General features: G+C 53.3%; 1 long non-coding RNA gene across 1 annotated transcript in view; it reads left to right on the top strand.

The window, feature by feature from the left end:
• Positions 1-2,413: 2,413 nt before the first annotated feature.
• LOC118622300 overlaps positions 2,414-12,335 on the top strand; it is a 40,866-nt gene continuing 30,944 nt past the window's right edge. The window contains exons 1-2 of the long non-coding RNA XR_004958037.1: positions 2,414-2,472; positions 8,816-8,958. This is a non-coding gene — a long non-coding RNA (uncharacterized LOC118622300). The remainder of the gene's footprint in view (positions 2,473-8,815; positions 8,959-12,335) is intronic.

Consider the following 12,335-nt stretch of genomic DNA (forward strand, 5'->3'; position numbering starts at 1 on the left):
CAGACATTTTAAAGCCCCAATCGAAGGTTCTGTCTAAATCAACGTTTAGGATGTTTTATAGTCTTTCTACATAACTTTTTAAAGTTCTAATCGAGAACTTATGTTTTCCCTGGAATCTTGGAAGACACAAGAATTAAAAGACGGGGACTTTTTTCCTCTTCTTGCAAACGTGTTCCAAGGTTAGGTACCCAAGCAGCCAGCTCCGAGGCACAAGGCCCTGCGGGCGCCTCTCAGGGACACTCTTTTGCATAAATAAGGAGGGGTGCAGTGAGCTCCTGCCTACCCCAAGTGCCCTAGGACTTGAAAATGGGCAGCCATAGCCCTAATAGGGGCCCTGATTCCGGTGGCGATCTGCTCGGTGCGGGCACAGCCTCCTCCCATCCCTGGAGAGCCCGGCAGGTGGCCGAGCCGCCACCCGCGAGGGCGAAGCGCAGGCTCGTCCTCCAGGGAAGTCGCGGAGCTCAGAGGAAGGTCGAGGGCAGCTTGGGGTCCCAGCGTGGGACCTGGGGCTTCAGAGAGGACTCTCCCTTCTGGCTGACTCTGGCCCGGTCCCTCGAGGGAGCAGGCAGGACCCCCGTTTTCCAGGTGAGCCCCGGGATGTGGGGTCGGGGCCCGGAAAAATCTGGAGCAGACCCCCAAGTCCAGCCCATGCCCCTGCGGTCCCGCGGTCTGAGTCCCGGGTCCGAGTGACCCCAGGCGTAGAGGCAGGAGCCCCGGCCCTGACACGACCCCAGCAGTCTGCTCTCGGCTGACCCGACGGGTCTTCCGCCACGCAGGGGAGCCGGGAGGGCCGGGCTGGAGGCGGCCCCTCCGCCCCGCAACCTGTCACCCGCTCCCTCGGCTCAACCCCTCCCGCCCCCGCCCCCGCCCCTCCTCCCCTTTACCCCGCCCCTTCCCCGGCCTCTTCTCCCCACCTCCTTCCTACCCCTGTTCATCCAGCCCCTCTCCCCAAAGTTAATCCCTTTCTCCGGTCCTCTCTCCGCACCCTGAGCTCTCCGCCCTCGCCTCGGCTCTCTCTCCTCCGGACTCCTCCCTTTCCTCCTTCCCTCCTCCCTCTCCTTCCCTACTCCCTCTACCTCATCCCGCCGCCCACCTTTCCACTGCCCCCATGCCCGCCCCCTCCCTCTGTCCCGCGGCCCCAGGGCCCTTCCCTCTCCCGCCCCTCTCCTCCGAACCCACCCCCTGCCCTCTTCTCCTGCCCTTCTCTCCTCCCCCCTCCCTCTCTCCTCCCCTCCCTCCCCCTCCCCCTCCCCTGTCCCGCGGCCCCCGGGCCCTTCCCTCTCCCGCCCCTCTCCTCCGAACCCACCCCCTGCCGTCTTCTCCTGCCCTTCTCTCCTCCCCCTCCCTCCCTCTCTCCTCCCCTCCCCCTCCCCCGCCCCCTCCCCCGCCCCTCCCCCCATGTCCGGCGGCCCCAGGAGGCGGTGGCGTCAGCGCACAGGCACCTGTGGGCACCTGCGGGCGTGGAGGACGGAGAACCGAGGACCGCGAGGAGGAGGTCCCACGGCGGGTGCAGGTGTGCGGGCGGCGGGAGGGGTGGATGGCGTGTGGCAGGAGGAGGTGGCGCGGACCGGCGCCCGGGAGGCAGAGGGACTGTGGTCTGGGCGGGCTCGGACTGTTCCCCCCGCAGCGCCCCGCTGCCCCGCGCCGGCTGGCCTCTGGGAGGGCCAGGTATCCCTGCCCAGGGAGCTCAGGTGGGGGCCGCCTCCCCAGGGCGTCCCCAGGCGCCGCTTCTACTTGCATAGATGCCCCTCTCCGTGGTCATGGGCAGGTGTCACCCAAGGGTACCCTCTCCTCCTGAGGTCCCTTCTTACCTCTAGAGCCACACCCCAAGTTCTCCCACCTTGGGCCTGCTGATGTAGCAGTTTAGGGGACAGGTGCAGGGACAGGACAATGTGCCTGGGTGTTGCCTGAGCAGCACCCCTCCAGGCAGGTACCCCAGCTCAGCAGTGGAAAGGGGGCTTGGCTCAAAGTCTAGCAGCTTTGCCTCCCAAAAGGGTAAGGAAAAAACTCCTGCAGTTTAAAAAAGAGAATGCCGTGTTCTCATTCAACTCCAGGGCTATTCTTACCACATGTGTTTAAAGTCACCTTTGTTGCTCTTCATCCCTTTGGCTCCTGTGTAGCACGAAACACTTAAATATGATCCGTGGTGGAGGAGGGTGGGGGTGGAGAGCAACCGGCAAGGAGACTTTTTTCTAGAGCAACTGCAGTATTAACTTTACTGGAAACGTCCCGTCCAGGAGCAGGTGGCCTGATGTTGCCCCTAACAGACTGCCTGTGAGCCCGAGCCGGGGAAGGGGTTAAGGTGACCATGAGCTCACAGGCAGGATGTGCAGGGGTTGGCTGTGGGAGGCCCCAGGATGTGTGGCCACCAAGTGGCAGGGCTGAGCCACCAAAATAGTTCAGCCCCAGGGGCCGCTGGTGGTGGAGTGTCTGCAGCCCCCTCCTGTGCAGGCAGGAGACCCCACTTGGCTGGTAAGTGTGGAGGTGGGGGCCCACTGAGGAGCCCTCACTGGAGGGTCTTCTAGTGTGCAAGTCGATGAACTGACCGGCCCGAAGCTGGCTTTGTCACCCGAGTTCTCAGACCAAACTTTTCCTGAGCTCTGAGTTCTGTCCCAGCCTCCTTCGATCATCTGCCACTGGAAGCGACTGCCGCCATCTCCTCACACCCATGGGGACAGAGGACAGTCTTGTCCTGTCGTCCTGGGCGGGTGGAGAGGAGGATGAGTTGGTAAAATGGGACCAATAGGAAGAAAGAGTTTTCAGCTCTATTTTAGGACTCCCTTAGCTTTTCAGCCCCTCACCCTCACCCCTTCCCCTGCTTCGGGCCCTGCAGCGCCCTCCCAAACCTTGACTTCCCGGTCTGGCAGGGACCATATGCGGTGGCAGCTAACACTCCTGACCAGTTACGGTCAAGAACACCAAAGCTTCTGTGAACTCCAGTTTTGCTTTATGTGAAATGAAGGTGACGCTTACCTTGTCTGCCTCACAGAACTGTGAAAACCAGCGCTTGTGTGAAAGGCTGCTGTAGAGCACTGTGCAAGGGGCTTGCACCTGAGGGGGGGCTCGGGGGCTTGGAAGCTTAGCCACAACTCTTTGCGTTACATACTCCAGATTTCTGGAGAGACTCTATTTTTAAAGAGTGGTAGAGGCAAGGTTTTCTTACAAGAAACCTGCAAGAACATTTAGGAGGGGGACAGTAATTTAACGTATAAAGGGGACTGGATCTGCAGAGAGCAGTGTGCAGTGCAGGGGGAACATCTCTGCGTGAAATCTCTTGATTATGTGTCTCCCCATCCCCTTCACTGCTGGGCTTGAGTGCATTCATGTCATAACCAGGTGGTCCAAGATCAACTGTCTAGCTGACATGCTCCCTCTTTGAGGGTGAAGATTTTAAATAAAATCTGGACGTTTATCTTGGGAAGGCAGCATCTTGGTGACTCGAAATGACATTACAGTCACTTCGAAAGGAGAGGTCTCTGCAGCAGGGTTATCTGATTCGCTTTTGTAACCTGGGGAAAAGCCTGAAATGGAAATAGATGATACTGTAGTAGTCTCCAGAATGCTTCTGATTGACAGCACCTGGCCCCCAATTTAGTTGATATGGTATGATTGTAAGAGGCTCCTGGAGAAGTAGTAGCTAGAAGTGTAATAGTAACAATCACGTGAGAAATGTAATGTTCTGTGTAAAGCTTAGCTTCTTTCTCTTAAATTTATTCCGTTTTATTATTATTATTATTTTTTTATTCCTCACCCAAGGATATTTTTCTATTTATCATCAGATAGAATGGGAGGGACAGAGAGAGAGAGAGAGAGAAACATTGATGTGATAGAGCCACATCAACTGGTTGCCTCCCGCATAACCTGACCAGGGCTCAGGACAAACCACAACCGAAGTACATGCCCTTGACCAGATTCAAACCTGTGACTCATTGGTCCGTGGGCCGAGGCTCTAACCACTGAGCCAAACTGGCCAGGGCCCATTTTATTCCTTATGTCAGCTCATGAAACCAGGGAAACTGAGCTGAGCGTGTAGGACACACAGGCTCATTTCCACAGTGATCTTCAGGGGAGAGAGGCCTGCGGCCTGTGCGGTCTCATAGGCTGCTTGTTAGAACGCAGGCTCCTGGGTCCCTGAGCTCCCCGAACCTGCCCGAGGTGGGCCTGGAGCCCACAGCCGAAGCAGGCCCGGTGATGCTCAGTGACTTTTCTCCCTTGAAGAGGACAGTAGAGAATGGGGCTTGAGTCTTCACCCAAACACCTGCAGAGAGGACTGCTTGGGCTGGGCGCCTGCACTGCAGAAAAGGCTGCAGGGAACAGGCTCAGTTTGGCTGCACAGCTGTCACGGGGCAGCGGAAAGCGGCCCGGACGGCACCCCCTGAGGACTCCCCCGAGGCTCGTAGTGTCCTCACGGGCTCTGTGCTGTCATAGCCTTGTCTGTAGCACTTCCTCCTTTGGGACATAACCATGATCCTCAAGTAAAACTTTCAGAACTCCCAGCCCACGATAGGATACCAGACACTCCGCGGTACCATGAAACTCTCGCACATCTTGACTCTGTGGTCAGGGGCCTTTCCTGAATGCGACTCATCAAGCCTCAGGCAGCCCTAGTTGGCTCCGGAATCCGCAGGAAATCCAACCCTTCCCCAGAACCTCCCATTATCTCTTGGGAGCCCGAAGGAGCAGTCCCGACCAGCTGGGGGCGGCATGGAGCGGCCACCTGTCCATCGGAAGAGCCTGCACCAGGCAGGAGACCTTTGGGACTTGTCCGGTGAAGTGTTTGTTAGGTGTACCTCACAGTGTGGGCCATTCAGCCCAATCTCTTGAGAAAGTGAAGAATGTTATTCAAATCACGAAATTGAAACATAGACAACATTCTGAAACATTTTAGTAAAAAAGTGGCCATGTGGACAACAATGAGGTACCTGCTGGCAGGCATATAACATCCTCGCAGTGTATCTCTTCTTCCTCGTCTGCTTCTGATTCAGGATTGGGGCCTCAGAAAGAGTGCGGAACAGGACTGACTCCTCAGGGGACAGCCTGCTCTGTCCACACGAGGGTCCGAGTGAGGGGTGGGGACAGGTGGAGGCGTGGGGGTGCGGGCGGACATAGATGGAGAGGTGGGGGATAGAGCAGTGGAGGAGGAGGTGACGAGGTAAGGGGATAAACACCCAGGAAAAGCAGCTGGGCCCCTCACCCCTGGACACGGGTCTCCCCTCCCCTTCAACTCTCCCTTCCTAGGGCCGCCTTCCTTCTGTTTTGAGTGGTGAGGCTACATTTTAGTATGGGCAACTCACAGCCGATAATGCGGTTGCTGTGAGTGCCAACAATGCAGCCTGATGGGATAATCCCATTTTAAATGCATTTTTCTAGTGTTCCTGCTTCCACTGAGAAGCAGCTGGCGCAGACAGAGTCAACTTTCCACACGAACGCAATCACGCTCTTGTTAGTGCGAGTCTGTGCGGTGCAGGGACAGCCCCAGCCTCCCGCCATCGCACTCCCCAGGGCTGTGCCTGCGCCAGGAGCGTGAATTCTGCGAGCCGGATGGCGGCGTGTTCGTTTGCGTGGAACGCAGGTCCATGCACAGACCGCGCTCCCAGGACTCGGTTCCTTGAGGGTGGGGCTGTCCTGGTGACTGTGCCCTCAGCACCCAGGTGGACCGTGCGGGCAGCGCTGGAATGTTGGCCGAGCAGACAGAAGAGCGGTGACGCTAGCTGACTTGGATCTCCCACTGTGCTTGGCCACGTCCCAGCTGTCCAGTGGCCGAGTTCTCATCTGTGTGCTGAGTGCGAGACACCTGGAGCTCGAGAGAGAGACAAAGACCAGCCTTGGCCTGCTGTCCTTGCAGCCCGGTCCTCGTGCTCAGCGGGGCTTTGCCGGTGGAAAACAGCACACCCGAAGGGCATCGACACGGTTTGCTGCTCTGTGGTTATGCCAGTCTTGAAATTGTTAAAGTGAACAGATATTAATGACACCCAAGGTGGGTCTGACATCTGGACTTGTCCTCTGTGCCCCAAGGGTTACACTAGCTGTGGACAACCTGCTCGTGGAGAGACCACCCTCGCTCCTGTGCCTGCGTCTCTGCATGTTTCACTTTTGGGGATGCCGTTGTCCAAAGCAGCTGAAAAGTAAACTTCTAGTGGGAGGAGGGAGCCTTGGGCAGAAGCCCCACCCTCTCGGGCCTCTGGCACCAGCTGTCCTCAGCAAAACCCAGCAGTCTCAGGTGCCCGAGGCTGGCCTGCCAGGAAGGGGAGGCAGCCCTGGACCTTGTCCTGTCCAAGTGGGGGGTGCCCTCACCGTCAACTCAGGTGAAGGGCACATTTGTTCTGTTTTTCAGAACAAACTAAATTAAAGCCAAACCTTAGATCTTCTCAATTGTATCTTGAGACCGGGTGAACACTGATACTTGTCAAGTCTTGCCGAATAGAGGTCAGAAGCAGCAGGAACCTCTCTCGGGTTGGTGGAAGCTGTCTCCCGGGACCAGGGGGCAGATCCAGGCCAGTGGGGACAGAAGAACCAGCATGCACTGGGCCTTCTCTTGGTCCCTTCTGGAGGTTTAAGATCACAATCAGCCTGCTCGTGTTTGAAATTCTCCCAGTAGGCTCTGTAAGAAAAGAGGACAAAACAGAATTTTCTGTTTTGTTTTGTTTTTAAATCAGAAAAAAACTTCCTCCTTTTTAATGTCAAAACTAGATTCAAGCAATCAGAAGCCTTTAGACCTGGGTCTGGCCGAGCGTGACAGGCTGTACCCTTCCTGGAGCAGCAGGCATGGTCTGGTTGTCTGGGGGAGATGAGGCTGGGAGCAAGGACAAGTGACACCTGCCGAGGTCCGAGGTCCTGCCGGAGGGGAGTGGGTGTGGCATATGGCTCCTCTCTCCTTTTCACTGGGAAGGTTCCTGGGAACAGTGCTGTGCAAAGAATTTTGGAACAGGTTATAGAAATCCGGAAGACATTCCTGGAAGAGTGACATGAAAGGTACATATAGGTGACAAGTTGTTGAGCAACAGCTGCATTAATGAAAACACAGGGGTGGGCGAACCTTACAGGACAGGCTGTGTAGCCCAGCGGAGTTGTGTGTTTGGGCAGGACGAGGAGGTGGGAGAAATGTATCTTCTCGTTAGAAATGGGTGTGGAGTTGGTAACACCCCAAAGCATTTGGGATCTGAATTGTGTGACCCCCTGTCCTGTGGTGGCTCCTTTCTCTCTGGAATGATTATTGAGACTCAGTGCTGCAGTGCTCATGTAGGTGGCATGTGGGAACCCCCTCCCTATGGCTGGCCAGCACTGGGGGAGCGTATGAAGCTGCCCAGATGCCCAGACCTTTGAACCTCGCTGTGGCCAGAGATCAGGGAGAACCGGAGGGAAGGAGTGTGTGGGGCCTGTCCCGGGGCAGCTTGGGGGGTGGGAGGTCCTCTATGGGCGGAATGAAAGGTGGAGACGCAGAACAGCGGCCCCGGGCAGGCTACTGTGTTGTCTCCCAGTGCTCTCCCTGAGGGGCGGTCAGGGTTTGCTGGGGGGTGAGCGTGAGGCAGGGGCTCAAGCAAGCCTGAAACTGATGAAACAGCATGTCAGTAGAACAATGGAAAGGCAGGGTTGCTTGTGGAGCCATACATCAAATTATTTACACTTTCTTTTATTTTTAAATCCTCACCTGAGGATACTTTTTTCCACTTTTATCTTCAGATAGAGTGCGAGGGAGGGAAGGAGAGAGAGAGAGAGACCAATGTGAGAGAGACACATAGACTGATTGCCTCCCGCATGACCCTGACCAGGGCTGGGACAAACTGCAACCGAGGTACGTGCCCTTGACTGGAATCGAACCCGAGACTCTTCAGTCCACTGCTGAGCCAAACCAGCCAGGGCACACTTTTATTCTTAAAGAAGGGAGACTGTCAGGTATTAAGCCAACAGGAGGAAATAATAATGAACCATAAATATGCTAAAAGACTATAAGTATAAAGAAGTGTAGTTAGTAATTACCTCATGAAGGCTTCTGTTTGAGATATAGTTACTAGTTGTCTCTTTAAATTCAAGATTGCTTCCAAAAAACTTGATTTAAGCTTATTTTCCAAAATTTCACTGGAGGAATAAGATTTTAATGTTTGTTCTGGAACTCTGAGGACATTCTTTACTTAGAGGATTTAAAATGTTCTCAAGTAATCTGAATAAGCCATCAACAATGGTTTTGAAAGTTTGCCAGTTCAGTGAAGTAGACTGTGACATTGAGACCAGGAGAGCCAGGGGCTCTCATATCCTTGAAACAAGAGCCTAAATGTCAAGGGGAAAATCTAGGTTTTGCTTTCTCTGAAGCAGCAGAAATGAATATTTTTGCTTAGGCAACCCTTTATTTCACTTCAATATTATAAAAGAAGGTTTCTTGGTTAAATGAACATTGATTCAGTAGAAGTTCATTGGAGAAGAATAAATTTATTTTTTTTAAATATGTTTTTATTGATTTTAGAGTGAGAGAAAGGGAGAGAGAGAGAGAGAGAGAGAGAGAGAGAGAGAGAGAGAGAAACATCTATGAGAGAGAAACATCCATCCACACCCTCTCCTGGGGACTGAGCCCACAACCCAGGCAAGTGCCCAGACCAGGAATTGAACCGGCAACCTCTTACTGCATGGAGCAATGCTCAACCAACTGAGCCAGACAAGCCAGGGCATGAAATGATTTAATTTTAAACACACTCTATCCATTTTAGAATTAACATTGCTAAAGGTTGTATCTAGTTCTTTGAGCTTTGTTAAAAAACATAACTCTGATAGGTATTGGCATGTGACCTCATCCTCCTTTTAAATCTGTTTTCCCACTATACAGACTGATGTTTGACTGTTGGAGATTTATCTTGCGCAAGAAAACTGGAAGCAAGGACTGTTCTTCCCCAAGAGTATCCAATGAGGCCCAAACGGAAGAAAGTGATCATCAGATTGATGTATCGGACGTCATCCGGCTTGTTCAAGGTCAGCTAGAGGGGGCAACTACAGGTAGAGGCCAGTTTTAAACTTCATTCTGATCCCGAAGCTCTTACTACTAATTGGACCCCAAAATCCTCTTCTTAGCTATCCTGGTCTTGCAAGAGACTGATGTGTTTTGGATCTGGGGGACCAGTTGACCACAAGCTTCACTTGTCCATGGACTGGGGGTGGCCCTCACTGAGTTCAGGCAGTTGTTACCTGGCACGCTGAGTGAGGATGTCTCAAGGTGTTTCCCTTTCGGGTGATTATTTAAATCAGCATTTTAAAATGAGGTTGGCTCCAGAGAGAGATCATGAGAATGTCTACTTGGGTTTTAAACAAAGCACAGTGCACCTGAAGGCAACTCTTCCCAGCCTTTGCTTCAGTTTTCAAAAACACAAGAGCTTTTGTTTAAATTTGTTCTGTGGTCCGCGTTTACCAGGCACCAAATCGGTGACCTGTGCCCAAAAGACAGTGAGCAGCTCTCGCCGTGGTGAGAGGGCCCACACGCTCGGCCTGACCCCTCCATCCCGGCCTGGGGAGGCCTTCTCCCCGGTCCTGGCTAATCTGAGAGAGCTCTCAGGCATTTCTTAATGAAAGGAAGTGGCTGGCTCCCCCTTTTTCGTTTTGGCTGCATTTAATTATTTGTTGCCGTTTTTTTCTAAACTGACTCCAAAAGTACCATTTTCATTAGACAAGGCAAACACTGTCAGCAACGCCCGAGGAAGGCGTGAATCTGAGCCAGCAGCTGGGGGCTCCCTGGGCACTCTGGTGACACTGCCTTGCACTCTAAATCGGGAGCGTTCTCAGCTTTGCCCTGACGGCATTCCCATCACCAGCCTGCACTGTTGGACTTGCTGGGCAGAGGTGGCATCGTTCTGAGACGGGGCTGCAGTCCCCTGGCCACTGGCTCAGGGCTGTGTCCAGGGTTCCCATCCTGTCAACTTGCATCCATGGCTAAGGGTCATAGCTGTGCCATCTTTGGATGTCTGGCATCTGCATGTCTGCTCCTGTGGGGTATCTTGTAAATGCCCCCAGACCCAGCCTTTCTGAGCCGTAGTTCTGCTGATGGACCCTTGCACTTGTAAACGTGGTTGGCTATTTGAACTTGGCTGGCAGGGGCTGAATTCCAGCCTGGTCACCCCCCAGCCCCTGTGTTTAGTTTTGCAGCTTTAGAAACTTGGCTTTTGTCCCTTTCCTTGCCAGTGATGGTTTGCAAAGGAGAGGCTGAAATCTACACCTTTAAGTGTGTCTCCCTGTGCTGGGAGCACCTCGTCTTTCCAACAACGTTTTCTCATTTACTGCCAGGTGCAGCCAGGTTCTCTGATATGCATCCACACGAGGGCCACAGTGAAGTATGCAGTGGTCACTTCTCGGGAGAGCAAAGGAGGAGCAGGTCGCTAGGGAAATGCTGCCCAGACCGGCTGCTTCTGCCCTGGGACAAGGGCTTAGACAGGAGGTACGCCTCCTCCTTCAGCGAGAGGACAATTGACAGGGTGCAGATCTGTATTTATCATGAGCTTTTGTGGCTGGAAGCAGTCTAGTCCTTTAGTGCTCAGCATGACTGCACCTTAACTGCCCGAACCACCTGGAACCCAGCAATGGTCGGCTTTCCCGGGCTCCTGTGAACCTGCTGTGTATCGGGTTTGAGGGCTGTGATGGAGTCAACCAGCGGTGGAAATTGAGAACCTCTATCACCAACCCGACTGCCTGAATCATTTCCTAATTTAAGTGTGTTCTCCATAGCTGAGCAGGACGAGATCACTGTGTGGTGATGAGAAACTCAACTCAGAGCAGATGCCTGGGTTCAAATTCCAGTTTGTCACTTTGTCACTCTCCAGCCCCATAAGTGTGGATGAGTCGCGAAACCTCTCCACCACGTGGGTAACGGAGGCACCGTGCCAGCGGGGCTGCTGTTAGGACCCCATGAGAGTGAGGTGCTCAGAACCGTGATGGTCAGACCTATGTCCCAGGACATCTCGGCTCTGAGTAATATCGCCTGGTGATTTCTTCTATCTCTCCTAACCTGCAGAATCCTTAAAGAGCTACACACACACGAGCTTGTATACACACATGTCCTTGCGTGCACACACATGCACACATGCACACACAGTACATTTGAGCGAAGGGAGCTTGAAAGCTTGTCTGACTGTTCAGAATTTTGCTCTCTGGATTCCATGTGATGCTTTTGCCAGATTTGTGTGAGCGACCTCTGCCGTTCTGCCTTAGGGTGGGTGAATGATAGGGTCTGCTCCAGTCTGCCTCTGGCTCCACGTACACCCACACCCCCGCCAGACAGGGTAGGTGACCCAATGTCTGTGGTAACCGCAGTCCCATGCTGTAAAGTTTTGGCTTGCCTTCCTGTTCCTCCGTGTCAGTTGGAGACAGCTCACCAAACTATGAGTCGGGCAAGGAAGCATTTGCCTGGGGACATTTTGTTCATCTCAAGACTTGAGTGTGAGGGATCAAGAGGATGTATTTATAATGAGAGCAGTTTCCTTGTCCTGGCAGAAGTGAAGGGGCAGAGCTAGTGCCAGAGGCTGTGCCAGCCTGTCGGGTGGCACAGGTGAGCACTCCTGTTTTTAGAATGCCATTGTTATGCATGTTTAGTCTCAAAAGTTTTGTGTATTCTAATCAGTTAATAGTATCTCTAATGATGCCAACCATTTTTTCCCCCAACAAACCTCTTGATTTCTTAAACAGGGCACAGCTTTGTGGGTGGGGGAAACACAAATACAATGCAGTCCATCCCTTGGATTTAAAGTAAACAAAGATCAGCCTGGCTGGTGTGGCTCAGTGGTTGAGCGTCGCCCCATGCACCAAGAGGTTGCTGGTTCGATTCCCAGTCAGGGCACATGCCCAGGTTGTGGGCCAGTGGGGGGCTCTCTCTCAAGGATGTTTCTATCTCTCTCCCCCTCTCCCTTCCTCTCTCTCTAAAATCAATAAAGAAAAAAAAATAATAAAGTAAACGAAGATCATCTGAAATATTAGGTTGATTCATGAAGTTGCCACCGTGCAAGTCAAAAACCAAAGGCTGGTAACTTCATGTAGCTGAACTAAATGTCTTAACGCATTTGTGATGTGAGATGTGCAGAATTCTGGGAGGGGGCCAGGAGGTGTAGGCATGCCCACCTGGGGAGCGCTGGGGGTCAGAAAGAGCTGTAGGAAGAGGGGCACTTGAAAACTATGTGGTGGCCGTGGTCACATTATGAGAGATTCTCCCAGAGGAGTTTGCGGAAGCAGTTTGGTACGAAAACATGTTTGGGGAAAGGCAAAAATGACCATGGGAAACTGATGCTTGGAAGGAAATTGGTTCTCCGATGATCTCCAGCGTCTCTGGTGCGGATGGAGTCACAGCCTCATGAAGGATGAGTGGATCGCAG

Source organism: Molossus molossus, unplaced genomic scaffold (assembly GCF_014108415.1).
Source record: "Molossus molossus isolate mMolMol1 unplaced genomic scaffold, mMolMol1.p scaffold_m16_p_9, whole genome shotgun sequence".
Classification (NCBI taxonomy): Eukaryota; Metazoa; Chordata; class Mammalia; order Chiroptera; family Molossidae; genus Molossus; species Molossus molossus.